This window comes from Salmo salar, unplaced genomic scaffold (genome assembly GCF_965601325.2).
Source record: "Salmo salar unplaced genomic scaffold, fSalSal1 ptg000645l, whole genome shotgun sequence".
Taxonomy (NCBI): Eukaryota; Metazoa; Chordata; class Actinopteri; order Salmoniformes; family Salmonidae; genus Salmo; species Salmo salar.
In genome coordinates, this window is record NW_027675450.1 from 319,964 (window position 1) to 333,246 (window position 13,283).

Here is a 13,283-nt window from a genome sequence, read left to right on the forward strand (position 1 = left end):
GGGTTATGGTTAGGTCTGGTACTCTACAGGGTTGTCTCCTGGTCTAGAGGGTTATGGTTAGGTCTGGTACTCTACAGGGTTGTCTCCTCCTGGTCTAGAGGGTTATGGTTAGGTCTGGTACTCTACAGGGTTGTCTCCTGGTCTAGAGGGTTATGGTTAGGTCTGGTACTCTACAGGGTTATCTCCTCCTGGTCTAGAGGGTTATGGTTAGGTCTGGTACTCTACAGGGTTATCTCCTCCTGGTCTAGAGGGTTATGGTTAGGTCTTGTACTCTACAGGGTTGTCTCCTGGTCTAGAGGGTTATGGTTAGGTCTGGTACTCTACAGGGTTGTCTCCTCCTGGTCTAGAGGGTTATGGTTAGGTCTGGTACTCTACAGGGTTGTCTCCTCCTGGTCTAGAGGGTTATGGTTAGGTCTGGTACTCTACAGGGTTGTCTCCTCCTGGTCTAGAGGGTTATGGTTAGGTCTGGTACTCTACAGGGTTGTTTCCTCCTGGTCTAGAGGGTTATGGTTAGGTCTGGTACTCTACAGGGTTGTCTCCTGGTCTAGAGGGTTATGGTTAGGTCTGGTACTCTACAGGGTTGTCTCCTCCTGGTCTAGAGGGTTATGGTTAGGTCTGGTACTCTACAGGGTTGTCTCCTCCTGGTCTAGAGGGTTATGGTTAGGTCTGGTACTCTACAGGGTTATCTCCTCCTGGTCTAGAGGGTTATGGTTAGGTCTGGTACTCTACAGGGTTGTCTCCTCCTGGTCTAGAGGGTTATGGTTAGGTCTGGTACTCTACAGGGTTGTCTCCTGGTCTAGAGGGTTATGGTTAGGTCTGGTACTCTACAGGGTTGTCTCCTCCTGGTCTAGAGGGTTATGGTTAGGTCTGGTACTCTACAGGGTTGTCTCCTCCTGGTCTAGAGGGTTATGGTTAGGTCTGGTACTCTACAGGGTTGTCTCCTCCTGGTCTAGAGGGTTATGGTTAGGTCTGGTACTCTACAGGGTTGTCTCCTGGTCTAGAGGGTTATGGTTAGGTCTGGTACTCTACAGGGTTGTCTCCTCCTGGTCTAGAGGGTTATGGTTAGGTCTGGTACTCTACAGGGTTATCTCCTCCTGGTCTAGAGGGTTATGGTTAGGTCTGGTACTCTACAGGGTTGTCTCCTGGTCTAGAGGGTTATGGTTAGGTCTGGTACTCTACAGGGTTGTCTCCTCCTGGTCTAGAGGGTTATGGTTAGGTCTGGTACTCTACAGGGTTGTCTCCTGGTCTAGAGGGTTATGGTTAGGTCTGGTACTCTACAGGGTTGTCTCCTGGTCTAGAGGGTTATGGTTAGGTCTGGTACTCTACAGGGTTGTCTCCTTGTCTAGAGGGTTATGGTTAGGTCTGGTACTCTACAGGGTTGTCTCCTCCTGGTCTAGAGGGTTATGGTTAGGTCTGGTACTCTACAGAGTTGTCTCCTGGTCTAGAGGGTTATGGTTAGGTCTGGTACTCTACAGGGTTATCTCCTCCTGGTCTAGAGGGTTATGGTTAGGTCTGGTACTCTACAGGGTTGTCTCCTCCTGGTCTAGAGGGTTATGGTTAGGTCTGGTACTCTACAGGGTTGTCTCCTGGTCTAGAGGGTTATGGTTAGGTCTGGTACTCTACAGGGTTGTCTCCTGGTCTAGAGGGTTATGGTTAGGTCTGGTACTCTACAGGGTTGTCTCCTGGTCTAGAGGGTTATGGTTAGGTCTGGTACTCTACAGGGTTGTCTCCTCCTGGTCTAGAGGGTTATGGTTAGGTCTGGTACTCTACAGGGTTGTCTCCTGGTCTAGAGGGTTATGGTTAGGTCTGGTACTCTACAGGGTTATCTCCTCCTGGTCTAGAGGGTTATGGTTAGGTCTGGTACTCTACAGGGTTGTCTCCTCCTGGTCTAGAGGGTTATGGTTAGGTCTGGTACTCTACAGGGTTGTCTCCTCCTGGTCTAGAGGGTTATGGTTAGGTCTGGTACTCTACAGGGTTGTCTCCTCCTGGTCTAGATGGTTATGGTTAGGTCTGGTACTCTACAGGGTTGTCTCCTCCTGGTCTAGAGGGTTATGGTTAGGTCTGGTACTCTACAGGGTTGTCTCCTGGTCTAGAGGGTTATGGTTAGGTCTGGTACTCTACAGGGTTGTCTCCTCCTGGTCTAGAGGGTTATGGTTAGGTCTGGTACTCTACAGGGTTGTCTCCTCCTGGTCTAGAGGGTTATGGTTAGGTCTGGTACTCTACAGGGTTGTCTCCTGGTCTAGAGGGTTATGGTTAGGTCTGGTACTCTACAGGGTTGTCTCCTCCTGGTCTAGAGGGTTATGGTTAGGTCTGGTACTCTACAGGGTTGTCTCCTGGTCTAGAGGGTTATGGTTAGGTCTGGTACTCTACAGGGTTGTCTCCTCCTGGTCTAGAGGGTTATGGTTAGGTCTGGTACTCTACAGGGTTGTCTCCTCCTGGTCTAGAGGGTTATGGTTAGGTCTGGTACTCTACAGGGTTATCTCCTCCTGGTCTAGAGGGTTATGGTTAGGTTTGGTACTCTACAGGGTTATCTCCTCCTGGTCTAGAGGGTTATGGTTAGGTTTGGTACTCTACAGGGTTGTCTCCTCCTGGTCTAGAGGGTTATGGTTAGGTCTGGTACTCTACAGGGTTGTCTCCTCCTGGTCTAGAGGGTTATGGTTAGGTCTGGTACTCTACAGGGTTGTCTCCTCCTGGTCTAGAGGGTTATGGTTAGGTCTGGTACTCTACAGGGTTGTCTCCTCCTGGTCTAGAGGTTTATGGTTAGGTCTGGTACTCTACAGGGTTGTCTCCTCCTGGTCTAGAGGGTTATGGTTAGGTCTGGTACTCTACAGGGTTGTCTCCTCCTGGTCTAGAGGGTTATGGTTAGGTCTGGTACTCTACAGGGTTGTCTCCTCCTGGTCTAGAGGGTTATGGTTAGGTCTGGTACTCTACAGGGTTATCTCCTCCTGGTCTAGAGGGTTATGGTTAGGTCTGGTACTCTACAGGGTTGTCTCCTCCTGGTCTAGAGGGTTATGGTTAGGTCTGGTACTCTACAGGGTTGTCTCCTCCTGGTCTAGAGGGTTATGGTTAGGTCTGGTACTCTACAGGGTTGTCTCCTCCTGGTCTAGAGGGTTATGGTTAGGTCTGGTACTCTACAGGGTTGTCTCCTGGTCTAGAGGGTTATGGTTAGGTCTGGTACTCTACAGGGTTATCTCCTGGTCTAGAGGGTTATGGTTAGGTCTGGTACTCTACAGGGTTGTCTCCTCCTGGTCTAGAGGGTTATGGTTAGGTCTGGTACACTACAGGGTTGTCTCCTCCTGGTCTAGAGGGTTATGGTTAGGTCTGGTACTCTACAGGGTTGTCTCCTGGTCTAGAGGGTTATGGTTAGGTCTGGTACTCTACAGAGTTGTCTCCTGGTCTAGAGGGTTATGGTTAGGTCTGGTACTCTACAGGGTTGTCTCCTGGTCTAGAGGGTTGTGGTTAGGTCTGGTACTCTACAGGGTTATCTCCTGGTCTAGAGGGTTATGGTTAGGTCTGGTACTCTACAGGGTTGTCTCCTGGTCTAGAGGGTTATGGTTAGGTCTGGTACTCTACAGGGTTGTCTCCTGGTCTAGAGGGTTATGGTTAGGTCTGGTACTCTACAGGGTTGTCTCCTCCTGGTCTAGAGGGTTATGGTTAGGTCTGGTACTCTACAGGGTTGTCTCCTGGTCTAGAGGGTTATGGTTAGGTCTGGTACTCTACAGGGTTGTCTCCTGGTCTAGAGGGTTATGGTTAGGTCTGGTACTCTACAGGGTTGTCTCCTTGTCTAGAGGGTTATGGTTAGGTCTGGTACTCTACAGGGTTGTCTCCTCCTGGTCTAGAGGGTTATGGTTAGGTCTGGTACTCTACAGAGTTGTCTCCTGGTCTAGAGGGTTATGGTTAGGTCTGGTACTCTACAGGGTTATCTCCTCCTGGTCTAGAGGGTTATGGTTAGGTCTGGTACTCTACAGGGTTGTCTCCTCCTGGTCTAGAGGGTTATGGTTAGGTCTGGTACTCTACAGGGTTGTCTCCTGGTCTAGAGGGTTATGGTTAGGTCTGGTACTCTACAGGGTTGTCTCCTGGTCTAGAGGGTTATGGTTAGGTCTGGTACTCTACAGGGTTGTCTCCTGGTCTAGAGGGTTATGGTTAGGTCTGGTACTCTACAGGGTTGTCTCCTCCTGGTCTAGAGGGTTATGGTTAGGTCTGGTACTCTACAGGGTTGTCTCCTGGTCTAGAGGGTTATGGTTAGGTCTGGTACTCTACAGGGTTATCTCCTCCTGGTCTAGAGGGTTATGGTTAGGTCTGGTACTCTACAGGGTTGTCTCCTCCTGGTCTAGAGGGTTATGGTTAGGTCTGGTACTCTACAGGGTTGTCTCCTCCTGGTCTAGAGGGTTATGGTTAGGTCTGGTACTCTACAGGGTTGTCTCCTCCTGGTCTAGATGGTTATGGTTAGGTCTGGTACTCTACAGGGTTGTCTCCTCCTGGTCTAGAGGGTTATGGTTAGGTCTGGTACTCTACAGGGTTGTCTCCTGGTCTAGAGGGTTATGGTTAGGTCTGGTACTCTACAGGGTTGTCTCCTCCTGGTCTAGAGGGTTATGGTTAGGTCTGGTACTCTACAGGGTTGTCTCCTCCTGGTCTAGAGGGTTATGGTTAGGTCTGGTACTCTACAGGGTTGTCTCCTGGTCTAGAGGGTTATGGTTAGGTCTGGTACTCTACAGGGTTGTCTCCTCCTGGTCTAGAGGGTTATGGTTAGGTCTGGTACTCTACAGGGTTATCTCCTCCTGGTCTAGAGGGTTATGGTTAGGTCTGGTACTCTACAGGGTTATCTCCTGGTCTAGAGGGTTATGGTTAGGTCTGGTACTCTACAGGGTTGTCTCCTGGTCTAGAGGGTTATGGTTAGGTCTGGTACTCTACAGGGTTGTCTCCTCCTGGTCTAGAGGGTTATGGTTAGGTCTGGTACTCTACAGGGTTGTCTCCTCCTGGTCTAGAGGGTTATGGTTAGGTCTGGTACTCTACAGGGTTATCTCCTCCTGGTCTAGAGGGTTATGGTTAGGTTTGGTACTCTACAGGGTTGTCTCCTCCTGGTCTAGAGGGTTATGGTTAGGTCTGGTACTCTACAGGGTTGTCTCCTCCTGGTCTAGAGGGTTATGGTTAGGTCTGGTGCTCTACAGGGTTGTCTCCTGGTCTAGAGGGTTATGGTTAGGTCTGGTACTCTACAGGGTTGTCTCCTCCTGGTCTAGAGGGTTATGGTTAGGTCTGGTACTCTACAGGGTTATCTCCTCCTGGTCTAGAGGGTTATGGTTAGGTCTGGTACTCTACAGCGTTGTCTCCTCCTGGTCTAGAGGGTTATGGTTAGGTCTGGTACTCTACAGGGTTGTCTCCTCCTGGTCTAGAGGGTTATGGTTAGGTCTGGTACTCTACAGGGTTATCTCCTCCTGGTCTAGAGGGTTATGGTTAGGTCTGGTACTCTACAGGGTTGTCTCCTGGTCTAGAGGGTTATGGTTAGGTCTGGTACTCTACAGGGTTGTCTCCTCCTGGTCTAGAGGGTTATGGTTAGGTCTGGTACTCTACAGGGTTGTCTCCTGGTCTAGAGGGTTATGGTTAGGTCTGGTACTCTACAGGGTTATCTCCTCCTGGTCTAGAGGGTTATGGTTAGGTCTGGTACTCTACAGGGTTATCTCCTCCTGGTCTAGAGGGTTATGGTTAGGTCTGGTACTCTACAGGGTTGTCTCCTGGTCTAGAGGGTTATGGTTAGGTCTGGTACTCTACAGGGTTGTCTCCTCCTGGTCTAGAGGGTTATGGTTAGGTCTGGTACTCTACAGGGTTGTCTCCTCCTGGTCTAGAGGGTTATGGTTAGGTCTGGTACTCTACAGGGTTGTCTCCTCCTGGTCTAGAGGGTTATGGTTAGGTCTGGTACTCTACAGGGTTGTTTCCTCCTGGTCTAGAGGGTTATGGTTAGGTCTGGTACTCTACAGGGTTGTCTCCTGGTCTAGAGGGTTATGGTTAGGTCTGGTACTCTACAGGGTTGTCTCCTCCTGGTCTAGAGGGTTATGGTTAGGTCTGGTACTCTACAGGGTTGTCTCCTCCTGGTCTAGAGGGTTATGGTTAGGTCTGGTACTCTACAGGGTTGTCTCCTCCTGGTCTAGAGGGTTATGGTTAGGTCTGGTACTCTACAGGGTTGTCTCCTCCTGGTCTAGAGGGTTATGGTTAGGTCTGGTACTCTACAGGGTTGTCTCCTGGTCTAGAGGGTTATGGTTAGGTCTGGTACTCTACAGGGTTGTCTCCTCCTGGTCTAGAGGGTTATGGTTAGGTCTGGTACTCTACAGGGTTGTCTCCTCCTGGTCTAGAGGGTTATGGTTAGGTCTGGTACTCTACAGGGTTGTCTCCTCCTGGTCTAGAGGGTTATGGTTAGGTCTGGTACTCTACAGGGTTGTCTCCTGGTCTAGAGGGTTATGGTTAGGTCTGGTACTCTACAGGGTTGTCTCCTCCTGGTCTAGAGGGTTATGGTTAGGTCTGGTACTCTACAGGGTTGTCTCCTCCTGGTCTAGAGGGTTATGGTTAGGTCTGGTACTCTACAGGGTTGTCTCCTGGTCTAGAGGGTTATGGTTAGGTCTGGTACTCTACAGGGTTGTCTCCTCCTGGTCTAGAGGGTTATGGTTAGGTCTGGTACTCTACAGGGTTGTCTCCTGGTCTAGAGGGTTATGGTTAGGTCTGGTACTCTACAGGGTTGTCTCCTGGTCTAGAGGGTTATGGTTAGGTCTGGTACTCTACAGGGTTGTCTCCTTGTCTAGAGGGTTATGGTTAGGTCTGGTACTCTACAGGGTTGTCTCCTCCTGGTCTAGAGGGTTATGGTTAGGTCTGGTACTCTACAGAGTTGTCTCCTGGTCTAGAGGGTTATGGTTAGGTCTGGTACTCTACAGGGTTATCTCCTCCTGGTCTAGAGGGTTATGGTTAGGTCTGGTACTCTACAGGGTTGTCTCCTCCTGGTCTAGAGGGTTATGGTTAGGTCTGGTACTCTACAGGGTTGTCTCCTGGTCTAGAGGGTTATGGTTAGGTCTGGTACTCTACAGGGTTGTCTCCTGGTCTAGAGGGTTATGGTTAGGTCTGGTACTCTACAGGGTTGTCTCCTGGTCTAGAGGGTTATGGTTAGGTCTGGTACTCTACAGGGTTGTCTCCTCCTGGTCTAGAGGGTTATGGTTAGGTCTGGTACTCTACAGGGTTGTCTCCTGGTCTAGAGGGTTATGGTTAGGTCTGGTACTCTACAGGGTTATCTCCTCCTGGTCTAGAGGGTTATGGTTAGGTCTGGTACTCTACAGGGTTGTCTCCTCCTGGTCTAGAGGGTTATGGTTAGGTCTGGTACTCTACAGGGTTGTCTCCTCCTGGTCTAGAGGGTTATGGTTAGGTCTGGTACTCTACAGGGTTGTCTCCTCCTGGTCTAGATGGTTATGGTTAGGTCTGGTACTCTACAGGGTTGTCTCCTCCTGGTCTAGAGGGTTATGGTTAGGTCTGGTACTCTACAGGGTTGTCTCCTGGTCTAGAGGGTTATGGTTAGGTCTGGTACTCTACAGGGTTGTCTCCTCCTGGTCTAGAGGGTTATGGTTAGGTCTGGTACTCTACAGGGTTGTCTCCTCCTGGTCTAGAGGGTTATGGTTAGGTCTGGTACTCTACAGGGTTGTCTCCTGGTCTAGAGGGTTATGGTTAGGTCTGGTACTCTACAGGGTTGTCTCCTCCTGGTCTAGAGGGTTATGGTTAGGTCTGGTACTCTACAGGGTTGTCTCCTGGTCTAGAGGGTTATGGTTAGGTCTGGTACTCTACAGGGTTGTCTCCTCCTGGTCTAGAGGGTTATGGTTAGGTCTGGTACTCTACAGGGTTGTCTCCTCCTGGTCTAGAGGGTTATGGTTAGGTCTGGTACTCTACAGGGTTGTCTCCTCCTGGTCTAGAGGGTTATGGTTAGGTCTGGTACTCTACAGGGTTATCTCCTCCTGGTCTAGAGGGTTATGGTTAGGTCTGGTACTCTACAGGGTTGTCTCCTCCTGGTCTAGAGGGTTATGGTTAGGTCTGGTACTCTACAGGGTTGTCTCCTCCTGGTCTAGAGGGTTATGGTTAGGTCTGGTACTCTACAGGGTTGTCTCCTCCTGGTCTAGAGGGTTATGGTTAGGTCTGGTACTCTACAGGGTTGTCTCCTCCTGGTCTAGAGGGTTATGGTTAGGTCTGGTACTCTACAGGGTTGTCTCCTCCTGGTCTAGAGGGTTATGGTTAGGTCTGGTACTCTACAGGGTTGTCTCCTCCTGGTCTAGAGGGTTATGGTTAGGTCTGGTACTCTACAGGGTTGTCTCCTCCTGGTCTAGAGGGTTATGGTTAGGTCTGGTACTCTACAGGGTTATCTCCTCCTGGTCTAGAGGGTTATGGTTAGGTCTGGTACTCTACAGGGTTGTCTCCTGGTCTAGAGGGTTATGGTTAGGTCTGGTACTCTACAGGGTTGTCTCCTCCTGGTCTAGAGGGTTATGGTTAGGTCTGGTACTCTACAGGGTTGTCTCCTCCTGGTCTAGAGGGTTATGGTTAGGTCTGGTACTCTACAGGGTTGTCTCCTCCTGGTCTAGAGGGTTATGGTTAGGTCTGGTACTCTACAGGGTTGTCTCCTCCTGGTCTAGAGGGTTATGGTTAGGTCTGGTACTCTACAGGGTTGTCTCCTCCTGGTCTAGAGGGTTATGGTTAGGTCTGGTACTCTACAGGGTTGTCTCCTGGTCTAGAGGGTTATGGTTAGGTCTGGTACTCTACAGGGTTGTCTCCTCCTGGTCTAGAGGGTTATGGTTAGGTCTGGTACTCTACAGGGTTGTCTCCTGGTCTAGAGGGTTATGGTTAGGTCTGGTACTCTACAGGGTTGTCTCCTGGTCTAGAGGGTTATGGTTAGGTCTGGTACTCTACAGGGTTGTCTCCTCCTGGTCTAGAGGGTTATGGTTAGGTCTGGTACTCTACAGGGTTGTCTCCTCCTGGTCTAGAGGGTTATGGTTAGGTCTGGTACTCTACAGGGTTGTCTCCTCCTGGTCTAGAGGGTTATGGTTAGGTCTGGTACTCTACAGGGTTGTCTCCTCCTGGTCTAGAGGGTTATGGTTAGGTCTGGTACTCTACAGGGTTGTCTCCTGGTCTAGAGGGTTATGGTTAGGTCTGGTACTCTACAGGGTTGTCTCCTGGTCTAGAGGGTTATGGTTAGGTCTGGTACTCTACAGGGTTGTCTTCTCCTGGTCTAGAGGGTTATGGTTAGGTCTGGTACTCTACAGGGTTGTCTCCTCCTGGTCTAGAGGGTTATGGTTAGGTCTGGTACTCTACAGGGTTGTCTCCTGGTCTAGAGGGTTATGGTTAGGTCTGGTACTCTACAGGGTTGTCTCCTGGTCTAGAGGGTTATGGTTAGGTCTGGTACTCTACAGGGTTGTCTCCTCCTGGTCTAGAGGGTTATGGTTAGGTCTGGTACTCTACAGGGTTGTCTCCTCCTGGTCTAGAGGGTTATGGTTAGGTCTGGTACTCTACAGGGTTGTCTCCTCCTGGTCTAGAGGGTTATGGTTAGGTCTGGTACTCTACAGGGTTGTCTCCTGGTCTAGAGGGTTATGGTTAGGTCTGGTACTCTACAGGGTTATCTCCTGGTCTAGAGGGTTATGGTTAGGTCTGGTACTCTACAGGGTTGTCTCCTCCTGGTCTAGAGGGTTATGGTTAGGTCTGGTACACTACAGGGTTGTCTCCTCCTGGTCTAGAGGGTTATGGTTAGGTCTGGTACTCTACAGGGTTGTCTCCTGGTCTAGAGGGTTATGGTTAGGTCTGGTACTCTACAGAGTTGTCTCCTGGTCTAGAGGGTTATGGTTAGGTCTGGTACTCTACAGGGTTGTCTCCTGGTCTAGAGGGTTGTGGTTAGGTCTGGTACTCTACAGGGTTATCTCCTGGTCTAGAGGGTTATGGTTAGGTCTGGTACTCTACAGGGTTGTCTCCTGGTCTAGAGGGTTATGGTTAGGTCTGGTACTCTACAGGGTTGTCTCCTGGTCTAGAGGGTTATGGTTAGGTCTGGTACTCTACAGGGTTGTCTCCTCCTGGTCTAGAGGGTTATGGTTAGGTCTGGTACTCTACAGGGTTGTCTCCTGGTCTAGAGGGTTATGGTTAGGTCTGGTACTCTACAGGGTTATCTCCTCCTGGTCTAGAGGGTTATGGTTAGGTCTGGTACTCTACAGGGTTGTCTCCTGGTCTAGAGGGTTATGGTTAGGTCTGGTACTCTACAGGGTTGTCTCCTGGTCTAGAGGGTTATGGTTAGGTCTGGTACTCTACAGGGTTGTTTCCTCCTGGTCTAGAGGGTTATGGTTAGGTCTGGTGCTCTACAGGGTTGTCTCCTGGTCTAGAGGGTTATGGTTAGGTCTGGTACTCTACAGGGTTGTCTCCTCCTGGTCTAGAGGGTTATGGTTAGGTCTGGTACTCTACAGGGTTATCTCCTCCTGGTCTAGAGGGTTATGGTTAGGTCTGGTACTCTACAGCGTTGTCTCCTCCTGGTCTAGAGGGTTATGGTTAGGTCTGGTACTCTACAGGGTTGTCTCCTCCTGGTCTAGAGGGTTATGGTTAGGTCTGGTACTCTACAGGGTTATCTCCTCCTGGTCTAGAGGGTTATGGTTAGGTCTGGTACTCTACAGGGTTGTCTCCTGGTCTAGAGGGTTATGGTTAGGTCTGGTACTCTACAGGGTTGTCTCCTCCTGGTCTAGAGGGTTATGGTTAGGTCTGGTACTCTACAGGGTTGTCTCCTGGTCTAGAGGGTTATGGTTAGGTCTGGTACTCTACAGGGTTATCTCCTCCTGGTCTAGAGGGTTATGGTTAGGTCTGGTACTCTACAGGGTTATCTCCTCCTGGTCTAGAGGGTTATGGTTAGGTCTTGTACTCTACAGGGTTGTCTCCTGGTCTAGAGGGTTATGGTTAGGTCTGGTACTCTACAGGGTTGTCTCCTCCTGGTCTAGAGGGTTATGGTTAGGTCTGGTACTCTACAGGGTTGTCTCCTCCTGGTCTAGAGGGTTATGGTTAGGTCTGGTACTCTACAGGGTTGTCTCCTCCTGGTCTAGAGGGTTATGGTTAGGTCTGGTACTCTACAGGGTTGTTTCCTCCTGGTCTAGAGGGTTATGGTTAGGTCTGGTACTCTACAGGGTTGTCTCCTGGTCTAGAGGGTTATGGTTAGGTCTGGTACTCTACAGGGTTGTCTCCTCCTGGTCTAGAGGGTTATGGTTAGGTCTGGTACTCTACAGGGTTGTCTCCTCCTGGTCTAGAGGGTTATGGTTAGGTCTGGTACTCTACAGGGTTATCTCCTCCTGGTCTAGAGGGTTATGGTTAGGTCTGGTACTCTACAGGGTTGTCTCCTCCTGGTCTAGAGGGTTATGGTTAGGTCTGGTACTCTACAGGGTTGTCTCCTGGTCTAGAGGGTTATGGTTAGGTCTGGTACTCTACAGGGTTGTCTCCTCCTGGTCTAGAGGGTTATGGTTAGGTCTGGTACTCTACAGGGTTGTCTCCTCCTGGTCTAGAGGGTTATGGTTAGGTCTGGTACTCTACAGGGTTGTCTCCTCCTGGTCTAGAGGGTTATGGTTAGGTCTGGTACTCTACAGGGTTGTCTCCTGGTCTAGAGGGTTATGGTTAGGTCTGGTACTCTACAGGGTTGTCTCCTCCTGGTCTAGAGGGTTATGGTTAGGTCTGGTACTCTACAGGGTTATCTCCTCCTGGTCTAGAGGGTTATGGTTAGGTCTGGTACTCTACAGGGTTGTCTCCTGGTCTAGAGGGTTATGGTTAGGTCTGGTACTCTACAGGGTTGTCTCCTCCTGGTCTAGAGGGTTATGGTTAGGTCTGGTACTCTACAGGGTTGTCTCCTGGTCTAGAGGGTTATGGTTAGGTCTGGTACTCTACAGGGTTGTCTCCTCCTGGTCTAGAGGGTTATGGTTAGGTCTGGTACTCTACAGGGTTGTCTCCTCCTGGTCTAGAGGGTTATGGTTAGGTCTGGTACTCTACAGGGTTGTCTCCTCCTGGTCTAGAGGGTTATGGTTAGGTCTGGTACTCTACAGGGTTGTCTCCTGGTCTAGAGGGTTATGGTTAGGTCTGGTACTCTACAGGGTTGTCTCCTGGTCTAGAGGGTTATGGTTAGGTCTGGTACTCTACAGGGTTGTCTCCTCCTGGTCTAGAGGGTTATGGTTAGGTCTGGTACTCTACAGGGTTGTCTCCTGGTCTAGAGGGTTATGGTTAGGTCTGGTACTCTACAGGGTTATCTCCTCCTGGTCTAGAGGGTTATGGTTAGGTCTGGTACTCTACAGGGTTGTCTCCTCCTGGTCTAGAGGGTTATGGTTAGGTCTGGTACTCTACAGGGTTATCTCCTGGTCTAGAGGGTTATGGTTAGGTCTGGTACTCTACAGGGTTGTCTCCTCCTGGTCTAGAGGGTTATGGTTAGGTCTGGTACTCTACAGGGTTGTCTCCTCCTGGTCTAGAGGGTTATGGTTAGGTCTGGTACTCTACAGGGTTATCTCCTCCTGGTCTAGAGGGTTATGGTTAGGTCTGGTACTCTACAGGGTTGTCTCCTCCTGGTCTAGAGGGTTATGGTTAGGTCTGGTACTCTACAGGGTTGTCTCCTCCTGGTCTAGAGGGTTATGGTTAGGTCTGGTACTCTACAGGGTTATCTCCTCCTGGTCTAGAGGGTTATGGTTAGGTCCGGTACTCTACAGGGTTGTTTCCTCCTGGTCTAGAGGGTTATGGTTAGGTCTGGTACTCTACAGGGTTGTCTCCTCCTGGTCTAGAGGGTTATGGTTAGGTCTGGTACTCTACAGGGTTGTCTCCTGGTCTAGAGGGTTATGGTTAGGTCTGGTACTCTACAGGGTTGTCTCCTCCTGGTCTAGAGGGTTATGGTTAGGTCTGGTACTCTACAGGGTTGTCTCCTCCTGGTCTAGAGGGTTATGGTTAGGTCTGGTACTCTACAGGGTTGTCTCCTCCTGGTCTAGAGGGTTATGGTTAGGTCTGGTACTCAACAAAGAGCTCTAGAGAGACAGAGAGCTTTGTCATCTGGGTTTTTATTGGTTCTTTCGGGATCAGGCAGTTTATTTTCTGAGACATTTACATCATACAGCATCATTTACATTAATATAGATCAAATAACATAATTTACACTAATATATATAATCTAACAACATTAGATATATCATGTTGCATATACACAGGGCCAATCTAAAATGGCACCAAATTCCTCTACAGAGCCCTGTTCCCTTCATAGTGCACTACTGTAGACCAGAGCCCTG